General features: G+C 38.2%; 1 non-coding gene across 1 annotated transcript; it reads right to left on the reverse strand.

Moving 5' to 3' along the window:
• Window positions 1-9,680: 9,680 nt before the first annotated feature.
• Window positions 9,681-9,787, reverse strand: LOC128294377 (small nucleolar RNA R71). Its single transcript, XR_008284689.1, has one exon. It is a non-coding gene; the product is annotated as a small nucleolar RNA R71 (small nucleolar RNA).
• Between the last annotated feature and the right edge of the window lie 10,063 nt (window positions 9,788-19,850).

The following is a 19,850-nucleotide window of genomic DNA, read 5'->3' on the forward strand; positions in this document are numbered from 1 at the left end:
ATTTTGTTTTTGCCACCTTGCACCACTGTCATTGTTACCCCTTCTTTCTCTTTCTTTCTTCTTTGACCGCCGCTCCTCTTCTCCCCTCTCATCCATTTATTTTTTTTCCTTCACTACCGTTGTCCCCTTTGGTATTATCAGCATTCCCTTTTTGTGCCACCATTTTGCCACTATCGTCGATCTCTTCTCTTCTTCTCTTTTCCTCTCTTCTTGTCCTTCATCTTAGTCTTGATCACTCTTTTTTCTCCGTTTATTTTCTTTTTAGCCAAAACTCACAATACTTTTCTTCATTACTATTGTGGCAGAATTGTTTGCTAAAGTTTCTATTGATTTACCATTCTCGATCTATTTTTCATTGTTGTGTAAGTACTATTTCAAACCTAGATCTCACTATGTTTTTTTTTCAGTCTTATTATTGATCAATTTTTATGAACACTTTTTACATGATCAATGTTCAAGGTTTGAATCTGAAAAAGATTAGTCTAGATCCGATGGGTAGGAATACAACCAATTCTAGTCTATAGTTAGATAAGGGAGCAAGTGTTTCTCATCTGTGTTGCAATCGGATCTTTTAATTACTTTATCAGATCTAGCATTGATTAGTCCTAATATGATGATTTATGTGTTTAAGACACAGATTTGAACGAAATCTGTCGAGATCTAAATTTAGAGAATGCTACTATTTTCGATTGGAAGTTTGTGGAAAAAGATCTATAGTGAGAGGGGGTTGCATATTAGATATAACATTTCCAGATGTACTACTTAAAGGTGTGTGTCTTAATTAGGTCTCCATGTGTGTTTGGTAATATTTGAATGATTAAACATATATTAATTATGACTGGGCAATGGCATAATTACCTTTGGAGTAATAATTGAATGGAATCTATGCCCTTATCTAAGGATGATTGAATGTAAGCGCCTCTAACTAAAATTTGTTGAAACCGTTGAAATGGTGTGTACTGTTGTAGTATGTTTTGCTCCAAATAACATGTTTTGTGATATTAAAATGTGATATAATTACTGATATTCTGGTTACATGTTTATACATGGTTACTAACACTGTTCTACAACTCTTACTGATAGCATGTTTAAATTTAATAAATCTAAATGCATGTTGAAAACATGCCCACTGTTTATGATAAATCTAATCGTATGTTAAAATCATGCCTATTGTACTAATTCTATTTTTGTAATTGTATGTCATATGACATTGCATTAGGATTGGGATGATTATGTAAGGAGGAAGATCTGATAGTTTATATGCAATACTGATGGCTTGTCTGCGATACTGTCAATTTATTCACAATACTGATGGCTTGTCCATAATACTGACAATTTATCTGTAATACTCGTGACTTGTCCACATATTTTTGGCAACTTGACTGCAAAGACTGGCGGCTTGTCCACATATTTGTGGTAGTATATCTATAATTACTAGTGACTTGTCCACAAACTGGTTTGTTTTTAGATGAATAAGTCCTGGAAAAACTCTTACCATGGTGTATAGCGGTGATAGGTTGGAAATTGTTCCTGAAATTCCAAAACTGCACAGTTAAATATGAGCATGCACATTTTTGACATAATCTGTGCTATCTATGATATTATGATTCTGAATTACTATTATACTGTATCTATTTTGATTATGTGTTAAGAGTCACACTAGGCTCTATAGCTCACTCCTTAGTTTATTGTTTTTTTTACAGATAACCCTCGAGGTTAGGGCTTGGACTCAACATTCGGAGGATTCATCTCGGATAAATTTTAAATAAAAAGAACTTCAAACTTATTTTTGTGATTTCGTTATTCGGGATTGTATTAATTTTGTTGGTCTATGGCATCAGGTTTTTATATTGGGATTATTTTGATTTCATGACATTAAAGTTTTAAAATTGCTTAAATTGGTATTTGGAATGATTATGCATGAAACTTGGTTTTAATAAAAAAATGTCAATATCACACTTTTCCGCTACAATACTAAAAACAAGTTTTTAATAAACATTTGAGTTAGTTTTCAAAATAATTAATAATTACATATGCAATACTAAAATCATCGATCTTAAAAATTAACATATTTTTGAGAAAATAAGAGAAATATTCGATTTCACTAGTTTGAATAAATAAGAAAATGATTTAAAAAATTATATTTGAAATACAAAAGTTTAATTAGGCCATTTTAGTGACCAATGTAGCCTTCAGAATTCGGCCAGAACGTCTAGGTTGGGTTAGGGAGGTTACACCCAAACTTAGTAGTGATGGAAGGGACTTTCCACCATCATTCCCATGCATTGCAGAAAAAGTACTTGAATTTTTTAATGAGTGAATGAATGTAGTTTTCGTCTACCTAATGTTTATTGTCAACCTACTAATGAAGAAAAATCTAGTCCTATGTTTTGTCATTTTCATAGGATCGTTGGACATCCTACACAGGAGCACGATTCTTTAAGAAAAATTTACCATAGTAAGATGAAGAACAATTAAGTGATGACAAAAATATGTGTATTTCATTTTAGTGAATTATACCTTACTTATTGTTTTACATGTGTTTGAGGGTTATTCTATAATGATATGTAAGCATATCTTTTACAAGCTTGAATTGTTAGTTTGCTTTTTTTATTTTTCATATTTGGCCAACTCAACTAATTATTTGACATAAGTAGATTTAATAGTGAAGTCAGTCATTGTGGTCAAAGCACCAATTCTGTTACTATCCCAAATACAAATTCTTTCATAGAGAAGTCACTTGTTGTGGTTATGCCTCACTTTTATTTCTCTCACAAAATACAAGTTATCTTAATGCATAAATTGATTGTTGTAGTCAAGATGCCACTTCCATCACTTTTTCATAGAGAGGTCGATTGTTGTGGTCAATGCACCACTTTCATTACACTCCTAAATGAAATTTATCTTAAAAGAGAAATTGATCATTATGGTCAAGGCTCCACTTTCATGTAGAAGTCAACCGTTATAGTCAATGCACCACTTCTATTACTTTCTCAAAATAAGAATTATTTTAATGGAGAAATTGGTCATTATGGTCAAAGTGGTTATTTTTACCTTACATACAACCTCGCAAGATTAGAAGATATTCCTACCTTACATTCTACCTCACGGGATATATCCTATTAATATTCTTCTTACCTTGCGAGAATGTTCCTCTTTGGATGTAATAATGCGTATATCTAGAGACATACTTAATACTTTATATTCTTTTTATTTTTTATAATAATATATGAAGATAAACCTATCATGCTTGGTTTTCTTTGAAATAGGTATCATTGGGGGATTAACCCATATAAACAATGAGATAGTAAAAGTGAAGAAGAACGAACACAAATTTTTACGTAGAAAACCCTTAAAGAGGGAAAAACCACTAGAAAAGGAGGCTTTGAATTTTCACTAAATGAGTAATAAAATGAGAGTACAATATGGAGAAAATAACCTAATTTTATAACATGTACATTACCCAAAACCCTGAATACAAAGCTCAAAATCCCAAAGAGCAAATCGATAAACAAAACCTTAAATCTTATAAGGCACTCGCGAAAAGGGTACAAAATACTCTCCATAATTACCACAAAACTCTCACCAAAGCTCATATGCGACTACATCTTTTCTCCATCAAAGAAAAAGCCTACGGTTACATCTTGATTGGCTTGTTAAAATAGGGATACAATAGCTCCTTTAAATAGGCTAAGATTAGAGTTCTAATCATACTAAAATATCTCTAGAATAATCAGAGTCTAACTAGGAGAAGAACTCGTGCTTGAAGTCTAAAATGGAGTTGCCAAATAGAAAACATTGTGACGTCACAATGTCCCATTCTCCTCATCACGACATTGTCCATTGTGTCATTTTGATGAGCTGACTCTTCTCATCTCGACGTCGGGCCAAATTCATTTATATATCATCATAGCTCATCTCAGTCTGATTTTAAATTTAAAATTTATTTCAACATTCAACATTTTCACATATACTCGATTTGATCCTCAACAATATCATTCAATTCAAATCAATCTAACACCATTCATTTCTAACAAGATGTCTCACCTTACAATCTTACCATGAAAAATCAACTCATTATACGACAATGCAAAGTAATTCATCTAAAAATACAAATTGTAAATTGTGAGCTATTCATTGACGATTTTGTCTTTTCCTTTCTTTTCGAGGATTTCGGGTCGACGTTAGCTACGAATTAAGACAAAAAAATTTTATCAATACACAAATAATTTCACATTCAATTATTAATTTAAGCAACTTTTGCATTTGATCCAATTTAGTCCCTAAACCAGGACTGATAAACTGTAATTTATACATATTTTTATAAATATTTTTATTTGCGACACGGACGTGGGGCGAATGTCAGACGCGCCTAAATTTCAAAATCCTGAAACACACGGGCAAAAATTAGGGCACACATGCATGCCCCACGATCGTGTGCCTCAGAGTCTATATAAACCCCTTACTATTCATCATCCCCCTCTCCAAAAATCCCTAACCCTAGCCGCTGCAAGTCCACACGCCCTACCTGCCACGCCCATGCGCCGCCTACAACACTATTTTTGACGACCCAAGCTTCTCCCTTTTGCGTATACAATGTCATCCTTACGTGGTAAGAAAACTGTTGTCCCTGCCTCGAAAAAATAGGAAAGGAGCAGCGTCATCCTCGAGTCTTACCGCAGAGATTAGGCACCCTTTCCTCGAGTTCCCCTTGGGACCTCAGGAGGAGCTATTTCATATATTACGGGCCCGAGCCCTAGGTGTGGGCCGCTGCATTGATTGGGCTGTACTTGAACAAATTTAGATGGTTGACGCGGTGCGAGCCCTCCTGACGACTGAATCTTGGGGGCTCTTCTTTGAGATCATCGAGCTGATATTCCTTGAGCTCACGATGGAACTATGCTCGACCTTTGATCTCCAAGTCGTCATGACAAACTTCGACGATCCTGGAACGGTCCAGTTCTACCTTGGTGGTCTAGTGCGCCAGTTGAGCGTACCTGAGTTCAGGATTGCACTAGGGCTGTACAAGGAGGAGTTCATGGACGGCAATGAACTCGACATCCTCCACCGCCACATCCACTACTCTCCCTCAAAGTGTTAGAAGGACCTTGTCCCTGCCTCGGCCTCCTATGATCCTAGTCGCTCTAGGGCATCAGCCCTCGCCCCATCCCTGCGATACCTACACGCCATCTTGGCTCACACTCTGACGGGACGGCGAGAGAGCACTGGCATCGTCAAAACTCATGACACCTATTTCCTATGGAGCATTGCGAACGGGCATGTCTTCGACCTTGCTTACTTCATCGCCCTTGCCATCCGCCATCAGACTTAGCGACATAGGAGAAGAGTTATCTCTGTCGGGCCCTATGTGACTTGATTAGCACAGCACTTCGTGCTCCTCCACACAGCGGCACAATCATCCTCCCTCACTCTCATCATTCAGATGTCCCTACAGGGCATCTCGAGCATGCTAAACATGAGGATGATCAAGAAACGACGTGGCACCTACCCTCCTCAGTACTGCCTCGTCCAGTCCACCGAGAAGGAGAACCCAGAGGTCATTAATGATGATGTCCCTCTACGTCATGAGGACCCACCATCTCAGCCACCACCCATCCATCGTCCAGTTCATGCGACAGCTTCATACTCTGACATCTCTGAGCGCCTTACTCGATTTGAGCAGCAGTGTTTTCAGCGTTTTGATCACATTGATGCTACACTTCATCAGATTTGTCAGCACCTTCACATCTCATCGCCACCACCACCTCGCGAACCATCCGGCGATGACGATGTTTAAAAACTTTTTATTTATTATATTTATTTTCACTTTTATCTTGAATTATCTTATTTAAGTACTTTTTTATTTCATTTTCCTTTATCATTATTATTATTTTAATTTTAGTTTTTATAATTTTTATTGAATAATTTATAGTTTCGGCTATTTCATTACGAGTAATTATGCTTCCTTATATTTCCTAAAAAGTTCCTGATTCTATCATAGTTATAAAGAGCTCTAAAGCTCATCATCGCATAGGAACTAAAAACTCCACTGGCAAAGGTTCTCCACGACTGCCATGTCCTGCTCGACCACGACCATAGCTACCACCAGATATAATATTATTTTGGTGCAGGACTTATGGACTAATGAACCTCTACCACCACCGAAGTATCCACCTCCACTCTCATCATTGCCGTGGCCGATTATTCTCTATAACTCCAAATCAAAGAGTTTATTCATCATTTAGGAAGTTTCACTTCTCTCCATATCTTATGATTATTTATTTATATTTTTCAATAAATCTATCTTTGTACATTGAGGGCAATATACATCTTAAGGGTAGGGGGTATTTCATATCATCATTAGAAATCCCTGAATTTTGTCTTATTCTCACGTGAATCACTCATATCACTATTAGAATGAATTTTAATTAATTTATGATTTTCATTGATATGTCTTGAATTAAAACATAGGCATTTATGCATTGATTGTTTAAACTTTAAGACATTAGGGAATCAAGCATGATAAGTTGATTTTTGAAGAATTAAAAACTTTTAGGTTGCTTCCCTAAGTTTAAGTATTATCTTGAGTTGAAATTCACAAGTTTAAACATCAAAATGCCATAATTTTTTGTGAGATCTTGAACCTTTAAAGCATATTTTATTTCTTTCATGCTCACTTTTATTATGAGTGCATCAGTATTGATTTGTTATTCTAGAACTTGCTTGATTTTGCATGTCCAGACCACACCATTTTATTTGATATGTCAAGATGATAAAGGCACTTAGGCTTAACCCACTCAATCCACAAAAGCCTACCTTCATAATTAACCCTTAGTGAACCCTTTTGAGCCTAACAAGCCATGAATTGATTTACCCTCAATATTAACCCATAACCTATTATTGTTGAAATCCCCTAATTTGATCCCTATTTTTGTCGAGATTTAATTTGAACAAATTGCTTAGCTATGATTTGTTCTTCTATGTATTTGAATTGTTCTTAAAAAAAAATTACTTCAATACATATTAGTAGTAATTCGTCGTTTCTAAGTTTGAGTGTTAATTCCATATTCTGAGAAGAAGCGCATTTGTATTCCACTGATGACTAGTTATTTTTCTAGCTAGGTAAATTTTCAATTCAATCTCGATTCTAACCTTTTCCTTCAGTTTGTGACAACATCCCCTAGCCAAAGCGACTACAACCCTCTAAAGACCTTTTTGATTGATGTATCAACTCAATATATAGTGGTGGAGATTTGATTTTCAAGCAAGCCTATGGTAATAACTTTTCATATTGAATAATGAGTGCTTTAATTGATGTCCTTAAACACCAAGAGTGATTTGAGTGAATCTTTAGTGAGGATGTTAAAATTTGTGATTTTTTGATCAAAGGTAATCACTTAGATAAGGGGAGACACTTATGTTTTCGTGATAAAATGCTCAACTTGGAATGTTTGAAACTTGGATGTACTTAGTTGAATTTTCAATGTATGAATCCGTATAGATTATTTTGAGATATTATTGATAGGGATTATAAATTGAGAAGAATTTATTTTGATTGTGAGTTGAGGATTTTGCTTGAGGACAAGCAAACGCTTAAGTGTGGGGGTATTTGATAAACCGTAATTTATACATATTTTTATCCCATGCTGAGCACATTTATGGATGGTTTCTCCTTAGATTTGGTGAATTTGATGCCCCTAATCCTTTAATTTCATGTCTTATACTTAGGTGAGCATAGAAGAGTAAAAAGAGCGAGAAACAGGCCGAAAACGGAGAAAATAGACCCACATGGGAAATCAACACGGCCTGGACTTCCTCAAATGGACGTGTCACACGGCTGTATCCTTTTGGCAGGATAGAAGCACGACTTACACGGGTAGACTACACGCCTGTGCCTATTCAACAGCCTTGACCATGGGCTGGAGTAATCACACACGGGCGTGTCACACGGGCATGTCCCTGCCGAGCCCAAGTATAACCCTATTCGAAAAAGGCTAATTTTAAGGGCTCTTAGGCATTCTAAAGCCTATTTAAACACTTGATAAGGCTCTTAGAAAGGGAACGAAGAGTAGGAGGAAAGGAATTACTCAAGGGAAGCTGATTGGTCCATCTCAGAAGCTGGATTCATCATTAAGACTGAAGATCTCCTTTTAATTTCCATTCAGGGGTTTTGGGTTTTCTTTATGTTTTGTATTCATTATTCTTCTGAGATGTTTTCTTCTATAATTATGAACTAAACCCCCTAAATACCTAAGGGGAATGAAACTTAAGACGGATCTTGTTATTATTATCTGAATTATATGATAAAGATTTGACTTGTTCTTAATTATGTGTTCTTAATTCTTGTTTTAATATTCCAGGGTATTGATTCGAGTTAATGCTCTTATTTAGAGGAGGAATAGACCCTGTTTAAGAGTCAATTTGTCATAATTAAGCGGAGTTGATTGTACACCTAGATATAGGGTGATAAGATTTAGCCGGATTAGGGTGAACCTAATAAGGGGATCCATAGATCGAGTTAATGCAACACTAGGTGTTAATTAGAAAGAGATTTCAATTAATCAACCTAGGGTTAGACATTATTAGTCTCGAGAGAAATAATAATATAACTTAGGGATTTCTACGGATTAAGTCAAATGAATAAATTGTCTGATTCAGAGTCAAATAACAAGTGAAGTCTAGGTGGATTTTTCCTTAGGTATTGTCTTCATCAATCGAATTTTCCCAAAAGCTTTTCCCTAATTTCTCTCTGTGCACTCTTAGTTTAGTTAATTAATTTAGATAAACAAATCCCTTAATTTTTAGGCTAGATAATAAAAAGAACATAATTACTAGTACTCTTGGTTCCTTTGGGTTTGAGAATTCGGTCTTGCTAAATCTATACTACTATTCGATAGGTACACTTACCTTTATCGTGATAATAGTTAGTTTCAAGAACGCTTAATTATAAATTTTTAAAACCTGTCGCGAATATCACGTATCAAGTTTTTGGCGCCGTTGCCAGGGAACTAGGATATTAGGAACACTCGATTTTTATTACTTTAGCCATTTTACTTTTATTGCAATTTAAAATTTTTTTTCTTTTCTAATTTTTCATTTATTTTCTTCTAACAAGTTTTTCTAGTTTATGACCAGAAGAAACCCGTCAGGACCATTACTGTTTGATAGTGAGATCGATTGCACAGTTCGCAGAAACCGAAGAGAAATAAGGAAAAGCTTAAGATACACAGAGGAAGAGTAAGAGGACGATAATGGCTGAAAACCAAGAAAATCCGCTACCTCCTGCGATTGCTGCTAATCAAAATCCTACTTCACGTACTCTGTATGATTATGCTAAACCTTCTTTAACAGGAACTGAATCAAGCATAGTTAGGCCTACTATTGCTGTAAATAATTTTGAACTGAAACTTAACACCATTCAAATGATCCAACAGTTTGTTCAGTTTGATGGTTTGCAGGACGAGGATCCCAACGCTCACTTGGCAAATTTCTTAGAGTTTTGCGACACTTTTAAAATCAATGGTATTTTTGATGATGCCATTCGCCTTCGGTTGTTTCCTTTTTCGTTGAGGAATAAGGCTAAACAATGGTTGAACGCATTGCCACAAGGGTCAATCACTACATGGGAACAAATGACCGAAAAGTTTTTATTCAAATATTTTCCGCCTGCTAAAACAACCAAATTACGTAATGATATCTCTTCTTTTGTGCAGATGGATTTAAAAACACTCTACGATGCATAGGAGAGATACAAGGACCTTTTGAGAAGGTGCCCTCACCATGGGTTACCACTTTGGCTACAGGTTCAAACGTTTCATAATGGCCTGAATCCTTTGACTCAACAGATGATTGACGCAGCCGCTGGTAGAACCATCAATAATAAGACACCCGAATATGCTTATGAATTTATAGAAGGGATGTCACTGAATAATTATCAGTGGCAAGTCATGAGGACAAAGCCAACGAAAAAAGTTGGCATTTTTAACGTCGATTCGGTCACCATGCTCTCTAATCAGGTAGAAATTTTGAACAGAAAAATTGACGGTTTTCTTGGTTCTTCACAGGTTCACCCAGTAATGCAGTGCGAAGCAAGTGGAGGTGGATCAAGCAATTCAGATTACCCACCTTATGGCCACAACATGGAGAACGAGCAGTTAAATTACATGGGTAATAATTATCGATCTCAAAATAATCCTTATAGTAATACTTACAATGCAGGTTGGAGGAACCACTCAAATTTCTCATGGGGAGGCCAAGGGAATCAGCGACCACCACCACCTCTAGGCTTCCAACAACCACCCTACCAACAAGAGAAAAAGTTGAACCTTGAGGAGACTTGAGGAGAAGCTAACAAAATTCAGCTTAGTGTTAGAAACTCATATTCAGAATATCGAGACAGTACTTAAAAGTCAACAAACGTCGATCCAAGGGCTCGAAACTCAGATAGGTTAGCTCGCTAAATTGATATCTAATCGACCACAAGGTAGTCTACCGAGTAACACTGAATCTAACCTAAGGGAGAAAATCAATGCAATTACCATTCAAGATGAGGAAGGGTTAGTTGCACCTGAACCAGAACAGAGGCAAGAAAATGTGGTAAGAAAAGGTAAGGGTGAGGTGGACCACAATGACTAGAAACCGGTAAGTAAAGAGTACAAGCCTCATGTGCCATACCCAAACGCGACAAGAAAAGACCGCACAGAAGAACAATTCAATGAATTCCTTAAATTACTAAAAAAGTTACATATTAAATTACCGTTTATTAAACCTTTTTCGCAGATGCCAAACACAGTCAAATTTCTAAATGAGCTTTTAACAAATAAGCAGAAGTTGGATGAGGTGTCACAGCTGAATGCGGTTTGCTCATCCATACTACAAAATAAGCTAGCCAACAAATTAAAAAATTTAGGGAGTTTTACGATTCCCTGTTTAATTGGTAGCCTAGATGTTAATAATGCTTTGGCTAATTTAGGGGCTAGTATCAATGTCATGCCTTACAAAATGTTTAAACAACTAGGTCTTGGGAAACCCAAACAAACTAGGATGAGTATTCAATTAGCTGATAAAACAATCAATTTCCTAGAGGGATTATTGAAGATGATTATTGAAGATGTACTCGTTAAAATTGACAAATTTATATTCCCAGCTGATTTCGTTATTCTAGACATAGAAGAGGATAGTAACGTTCCTTTAATTTTAGGGAGGCCTTTTTTAGCAACCACTAGAACAATAATTGATGTTGGCACAGGTGAACTCACACTTCATGTGGGAGACGAAACAATCACCCTTCAAGCTCATAATTCGAGTAACACATCAAAAATTGAAGGTGGTTGTATAAATCATTCTACTAAAACTGACTATGTGGTGCAACCTACTTTGCAGGAAATAGGTTCGAAGAACCTACACGAGCCATGTTCAAGCAACAACAAAGGACCTATCTATGAAGAATGAAGGCTACAAATCGAGGAATTAGATGAATGGAGGACACAAAAATCGAGAACACCTGATAAACCAAAACCGGGCCAGGACGAGCTCAATACATCACCAAATCAACTTAAGGTTGGAGACAAAGTACTACTAGATGCAGTAGATCCTCGCATTACCACTTCTAAACCTAATGAAGAAATTCCTCTCATAGTACTCAGTATTTTCCCATATGGTACAGTTGAGGTAATTCACCCCAAATTCGAAACTTTTAAGGTAAACAATACTCGTCTTAAACCTTATATTGATAAAGTGATAGCAGGGATGAGGAGTGTAAACTCCTCGAGCCATCATGATCACACACTAGAGTGGTAAGACAAGCTTAGACTATAAATAAGCGCTTCCTGAGAGGCAACCCGAGCACTAACAGTAATGATTTATTTAAATTCTAGTTTTTCACATTTAACATACTAATTGAGTCTTGAAACACAGGGTTTTCCCATCCACACGGCTAGGCACACGGGCATGCCTTAGGCCGTGCTCGCACCACAGGAGGAGACACGACCGTGCGATACGGGTGTGTGAAAACAGGGCAAAAATTTTTCCCCAACACGGGATGCGATAAGTTGCCATGGCCGTGCAACATGGCCGTGGGCAAAACTGCCAAAATAACACGGGCGGGAGACACGCCCGTACTTTGAAACTGTGGTTGAAACTGAGAATTTAACACGGGCATGTGACATGCCCGTCCCATTCACCCGTGGTTGACACTGTCAAACTAACACGGGCATGGGCTATCATACAAGGACATGGGAGATGCAAACAAAGTAAGACACGGCCGTGCGACACGGTCGTGTACACCCACACGCCCAAGGAATACGGGCGTGGGGCTAATGTCAGATGCGCCTAAATTTCAAAATCCTGAAACACACGGGCAAATTCCCTAGAATCTATATAAACCCCTCACTATTCATCATCCCCATCCACAAAAATCCCTAACCCTAGCCGCTGCAACACCACACGCGCTACCTGCCACACCCGTGCGCCGCCTACAACACTATTTTCGACAACCTAAGCTTCTCCCTTTTGCGTATACAATGTCATCCTCACGTGGTAAGAAAACCCTGTCCCTACCACAAAGAAAATGAAATGAGCAGCGTCATCCTCTGGTCCTACCGAGGAGATTAGGCACCCTTTCCTTGGGTTCCCTGTGGGACCTCAGAAGGAGCTAATTCAGATATTATGGGCTCGAACCCTAGGTGTGGACCATTGCACGGACTGGGCCACACTAGAACAAATTCAAATGGCTGACGCGGTCTGAGCCCTCCTGACGATTGAACCGTGAGGGCTCTTCTTTGAGATCATCGAGCCGACATACCTCGAGCTCACGATAGAACTATGCACGACCTTTCATCTCCAAGTCATCATGACAAACTTCGATGATCCTGGAACGGTCTAGTTCCGCCTTGGTGGTCTAGTGCACCGGTTGAGTGTACCCGAGTTTAGGATTTCACTAGGGCTGTACACGGAGGAGTTCATGGACGAAAATGAACTCGACACCCTCCACCGCCACATCCCTCAAAGTGTTGGAAGGACCTCGTCCATGCCTCGGCCTCCCATGATCCTAGCCGTTCTAAGGCATCGGCCCTCGCCCCATCCCTGCGATACCTACACGCCATCTTGGCCCACACTCTGACGAGACGACGAGAGAGCACCGACATCGTTAACACTCACGGCACCTATTTCCTATGGAATATGGTGAACGGGCACATCATCGACCTTGCCTACTTTATCGTCCTCGCCATCCGCCATCAGACGGAATGACATAGGAGAGGGGCCATCTCTATTGGGCCCTATGTGACTCGATTAGCACGACACTATGGGCTCCTCCACACAGCGACACAATCATCCTCCCTCACTCTCATCGGCCAGATGTCCCCACAGGGTATCTCGAGCATGCTAAACATGAGGATGATCAAGAAACGGCATGGCACCTACCCTCCTTAGTACCGCTTCATCCAGTCCACCGAGGAGGAGGACCCAGAGGACATTACTGATGATGTCCCTCTAGGTCATGAGGACCCACCATCTCAGCCACCACCCATCTATCGTCCAGTTCATGCGGCGTCTTCATACTCTGACATCTCGAGCGCCTTACTCAATTTGAGCAGTAATGTTTTTAGTGTTTTGATCACATTGATGCTACACTTCATCAGATTTTTTAGCACCTTCACATCTCATCGCCACCACCACCTCGCAAACCATCCGGCGATGGTGATGTTTAAAAACTTTTTATTTATTATTTTTATTTTCACTTTTATCTTTATTTATCTTATTTAAGTACTTTTTATTTCATTTTTCTTTATTATTATTTTAATTTTATTTTTATAACTTTTATTGAATAATTTATAGTTTCGCTATTTCATTACGAGTAATTATGCTTCCTTATATTTCCTAAAAAGTTCCTAATTTTATCAAAGTTATAAAGAGCTCCAAAGCTCATCATCGCATAGGAACTAAAAACTCCACTGGCAAAGGTTCTCCACGACTGCCATGTCTTGCTCAACCACGACCATAGCTACCACCAGATATAATATTCTTTTGGCCCAGGACTTATGGACTAATGAACCTCTACCACCACCGGAGTATCCTCCTCCACTCTCATCATTGCCTTGGCCGATTATTCTCCATAACTCCAAATTAAGGAGTTCATTCATCATTTAAGAAGTTTCACTTCATTCCCTATCTTATGATTATTTATCTATATTTTTCAATATATCTATCTTTGTACATTGAGGGCAATTGATGCGTGATATTCGTGACAGGTTTTAAAAATTTATAAACGAATCGTTCTTGAGACTAACTTATTATCACGATTAAGACAAGTGTACCTATCGAACAGTAGTATAGTTCAGTAAGACCGGGTTGTTGAACCCAAAGGAACCACGAGTACTAGTATTTACTTCCTTTTTATTATCTAGCCTAAAAATCAAGAGGTTTGGTTATCTAAACTAATTACTAAATAAGAATGCACAGAAAGAAAATTTGGGAAAATACTTTTTAGAAAATTCGATTGATTAAGACAATACCTAAGGAAAAATCCACCTAGACTTCACTTGTTATTTGACTCTGAATCAAACGATTTATTCGTTTGACTTGATCCGTAAAAATCCTTAAGTTATATTATTATCTCTCTTGAGACTAATAATGTCTAGCCCTAGGTTGAATAATTGAAATCTCTTTCTAATTAACACCCTAGAATTACATTAACTCGATCTTTGAATTCCCTAATTAGGTTTCATCGTAATCCGACAAAATCTTGTCACCCTATCTCTAGGCGCGCAATCAACTCCGCTTAATTATGACAAATTTACTCTTAGACAGGGTCTATTCCTCCTCTAAATAAGAGCGTTAACCTGAATCAATATCCTGGAATATTAAAACAAGAATTAAGAACACATAATTAAGAACAAATAAAATATTTATCATACAATTCAGATAATAATTATAAGATCCGTCTTAGTTTTCATTCCCTTTAGGTATTTAGGGGTTTTAGTTCATACTCATGAAGGAAAACATCCCAAAATCATAAAGATAACAAAACATAAGAAAACCCAAAACTACTGAGGGAACTTGAAGGGAGATCTTCAGTCTTAATGATGAATCCGGCTTCTAAGATGGATCAATCGGCTTTCCTTGAGTAATTCCTTGCTTCCTACTCTGTATCCCCCCTCTTAAGTGCCTTTTCAAGTGTTTAAATAGGCTTTAGAATGCCTAAGAGTCCCCAGAATTGGCCTTTTCCAAATAGGGTTATACTTGGGCTCGGTAGGGACATGCCCGTGTGACACGCCCGTGTGCGATTACTCCAGCCGGTGGTCAAGGCTGTTCAATAGGCACAAGCGTGTAGTCTACCCATGTAAGTCGTGCTTCGATCTTACCAAAGGGACACGGCCGTGTGACACGCCCGTGTGAGGAAGTCCAGGCCGTGTTGATTTCTCATGTGGGTCTATTTTCTTCGTTTTCAGCCCGTTTCTCGCTCTTTTTACTCTCCTATGCTTACCTAAGTATAAAACATGAAATTAAAGGATTAGGAGCATCGAATTTCACCAAATATAAGGAGAAACCATCCATAAATGTGCTGAGCATGGGATAAAAATATATATAAATTACAGTTTATCAAATACCCCCACACTTAAGTGTTTGCTTGTCCTCAAGCAAAATCCCCAACTCACAATCAAAATAAATTCTTCTCAATTTATAATCCCTATCAATAATATCTCAAAATAATCCATAAGTATTCATACATTGAAATTTCAACTATAAGTACATCAAAGTTTCAAACATTCCAAGTTGAGCATTTTGTCACAAAAACATAGGTGTCTTCCCTCATCTAAGTGATTACCTTTGATCAAAATCTCACAGAGTTTAACATCCTCACTAAATATTCACTCAAATCACTCAAGGTGTTTAAGGACATTAATTAAAGCACTCATTAGTCAATATGAAAAGTTATTACCATAAGCTTGCTTGAAAATCAAATCTCCACCACTATACATTGAGCTGATACATCAATCAAAAAAGTCTTTTTAGAGGGTTGTAACGTGGCTTTGGTTAGGGGGTGTGGTCACAAGCTGAAAGAAAAGGTTAGAATCGAGATTGAATTGAAAAATTACCTAGCTAGCAAAATGACTAGTCATCAGTTGAATACAAGTGAGCTTTTTCTCAAAATATGGAATTGACACTTAAGCTCAAAAACTACGAATTACAACTAATATGTATTGAAGTACACTTTTTTTTTGAAGAACAAATCAAATACCTAGAAGAGAAAAACATAGCTAAGCAATTAGTTCAAATCAAATCTCGACAAAAATAGGGTTCAAATTAGGGGATATCAACAATAATGGGTTATGGGTTAATATTGAGGGTAAATCAATTAATGGCTTGTTAGGCTCAGAGGGGTTCACAAAGGGTTAATTATGAAGGTAGGCTTTTGTAGAGTGAGTGGGTTAAACCTAAGTGCCTTTATCATCTTGACATATCAAATCAAATGGTGTGGTCTTGACATGCATAATCAAGCAAGTTCTAGAATAACAAATCGATACTGACGCACTCATAATAAAAGTGAGCATGAAAGGAGTAAAATATGCTCTAAAAGCTCAAGATCTCATAAAAATTATGGCTTTTTGATGTTCAAACTTGTGAATTTCAACTCAAGATAATACTTAAACTTAGGGAAACAACCTAAAAGTTTTTAATTCTTCAAAAATCAACTTATCATGCTTGATTCCCTAATGTCTTAAAGTTTAAATAATCAATGTATAAATGCCTATGTTTTAATTCAAGACATATCAATAAAAATCATAAATTAATTAACATTCATTCTAATGGTGATATGAGTGATTCACATGAGAATAAGACACAATTCAAGGATTTCTAATGATTATATAAAAGACCCCCCACACTTAAGATATACATTGCCCTCAATGTACAAATATAGATATATTGAAAAATATAGATAAATAATCATAAGATAGAGAGAGAAGTGAAACTTCCTGAATGATGAATGAACTCCTTGATTTAGAGTTATGGAGAATAATCAGCCAAGGCAATGATGAGAGTGGAGAAGGATAATCCGGCGGTGGTAGAGGTTCATTTGTCCATAAGTTCTGTGCCAAAAGAATATTATATCTGGTCGTAGCTATGGTCGTGGTTGAGCAGGACATGATAGTCATGGAGAACCTTTCCTAGTGGAGTTTCAAGTTCCTAAGTAATAGTGAGCTTTGGAGCTCTTTATAATTGTGATAGAATCAAGAACTTTTTAGGAAATATATAAAGAAGAATAATTACTCGTAATGAAATAGTCGAAATTAAAAATTGTAAAATAATAATTATAAAACCAAAAAATAAGCTTAAGGAAAAATAAAAAGTAGTCTTAAAATAGAATAAAAGTAAAAACATAAAATAATAAATAAAATTTTTTAAAATCTTCATCGCTAGATGGTTCGCGAGGCGAGGTTGACGATGAGATGTGGAAGTACTGACAAATCTACTGTGGAGTAGCATCAATGTTATCGAAGTGCTGAAAACACTGCTACTCGAATCGAGTAAGGCGCTCAGAGATGTCAGCGTATGAAGTCGCCGCATGAACTGGACGAGAGGGGGTGGTGGCTGAGACGGTGGGTCCTCATGACGTGGAGGGACATCATCAGTAATGTCCTCTAGATCCTCCTCCTCTGTGGACTGGATGAGGTGGTACTGAGGAGGGTAGGCGCTACGTCGTTTCTCGATCATCTTCATACTTAGTATGCTCAAGATGCCCTGTGTGGACATCTGGCTAATGAGAGTAATGGAGGATGATTTTGCTGCTGTGTTGAGGAGCTCGAAGTGCTAAGCCAGTCAAGTCACATAGGGTCCGATAAAGATGACCCCTCTCCTATGTCGCTCCGTCTGATGGCGGATAGCGAGGGCGATGAAGTAGGCAAGGTCGAGGACGTGCCCATTCGCCATACTCTATAAGAAATAGGCGTCGTGGGTGGTGACAACGCTGGTGTTCTCTCGTCTCCTTGTCAGAGTGTGAGCCAAGATGGTGTGTAGTACCTCAAGGATGGAGGGAGAGCCGATGCCTTGGAGTGGCTAGGATTGTAGGTGGCTGAGGCAGAGATGAGGTCCCTCCAGCATTTTGAGGGGGAGTAATGGATGTGGCGGTGGAGGGTGTCAAGTTCATTGTCGTCCATGAACTCCTCCGTGTATAGCCCTAGTGCAACCCCAAACACGGGTACGCTCAACTGGCATACTAGACCACCAAGGCAGAACTGGATTGTTCCAAGATCGTTAAAGTTGGTCATGACGGTCTGAAGATGGAACGTCGAGTAGAGTTCCAATGTGAACTCAAGATATGTCGACTCGATGATCTCGAAGAACATCCCCTACGGGTCAGTCGTCAGGAGGGCTCGGACCGCATCAGCTAAATGAATCTGTTCAAGTGCAGCCCAGTCAATGTAGTGGCCCACACCTAGGGGTCGGGCCCGTAATATTTGATATAATTCCTCCTGGGGTCCCAGGGGAACCTGGAAGAATAGGTGGCGAATCTCCGCGGTAGGACACGAGGATGACGCTACTCCTTTTCTCTTCTTCGAGGCAAGAACAACGATCTTCTTACCACGTGAGGACGATATTGTACCTGTATTGAAAAATCAAAGTTCAACCAATATGCCCCTATGAATATTTCATGAGATTTACGTACTAGATGATACAAACTAAAACAACTAAATATATGAAGTTATAAGATTATGGGAATAATGTAACGGGAATATGAATGAATGCATATGGGTAAGCATAAATTTCATGGAAGCAAGGAAAAATGAAAGAGTATAGCATAATGTAGTAACTAGAATGACAAAAAATTTTATAAAACAAGCATGAGTATTTTAATATTCTAACTATGAATATTTATTCAAAATAGTTCAATAGAGCAGAGAAATCATGAAATAAGCAACATATTTAAAGAAAAATAGAGAGAAAAGAGTAAAAAAACGCAAAAGCAAGGAGCTTGGGGCGTCGGAATCGGTGTTGTAGGCAGCGCACGGGCGTAGGGGTAGGGCATGTGAAGTTGCAGCGGCTAGGGTTAGGGATTTTTTTGGGGAGGGAGATGATGAATAGTGAGGGGTTTATATAGATTTTAGGGCACACGGTCGTAGGACACGCCTGTGTGGCCTAATTTTTTCCTGTGTGTTTCGTGAATTTTGAATTTGGACGCGTCTAACATTCGGCCCACGCCTGTGTTCTGTGGGCTTGTTGGTGCACACGCCGTGTCGCACGGCCGTGTCTTACTTTGTTCGCTTCTCCCACACCCGTGTACATAGGTCCACGCCCGTGTTCATTTTGATAGTGTCGACCACAGTGTATTGCACGGGCGTGTCTCACACCCGTGTTATTTTGGCAGTCTCGCCTACGGCCATATCACACGGCCATGGCAACTTATCGCACCCCGTGTTGGGGAAAAATTTTGCCCTCTTTTCACATTGTCGTATCGCACGACCGTGTCGTATCGCACGACCGTGTCTCGTTCTATGGTATGAGCATGGCCTAAGGCACGCCCGTGTGCCTGGCAGTGTGGATGGGAGAACCCTGTGTTTCAAGACTCAGTTAGTAGGTTAGATGTGAAAAACTAGAATTTAAATAAGTCATTATTTTTAGTGCTCGGGTTGTGATCGTGTGATTCGTAACAAGTAATAAATATTTATAATGAAGATCAAACCTAGACTAACTATTATCACGACGAAAAGGCAAGCGCACCTATCGAACAATAGTATAGTAATGGCAAGACCGGGATATCGTACCCAAGGGAACCAAAAGTACTAGTAATAACTATCTTTTTATTATCTAGCCTAAGAATAAAAGGGGTTTGTTTTAATTAACTAATTATT

Source organism: Gossypium arboreum, chromosome 6, assembly GCF_025698485.1.
Source record: "Gossypium arboreum isolate Shixiya-1 chromosome 6, ASM2569848v2, whole genome shotgun sequence".
Taxonomy (NCBI): domain Eukaryota; kingdom Viridiplantae; phylum Streptophyta; class Magnoliopsida; order Malvales; family Malvaceae; genus Gossypium; species Gossypium arboreum.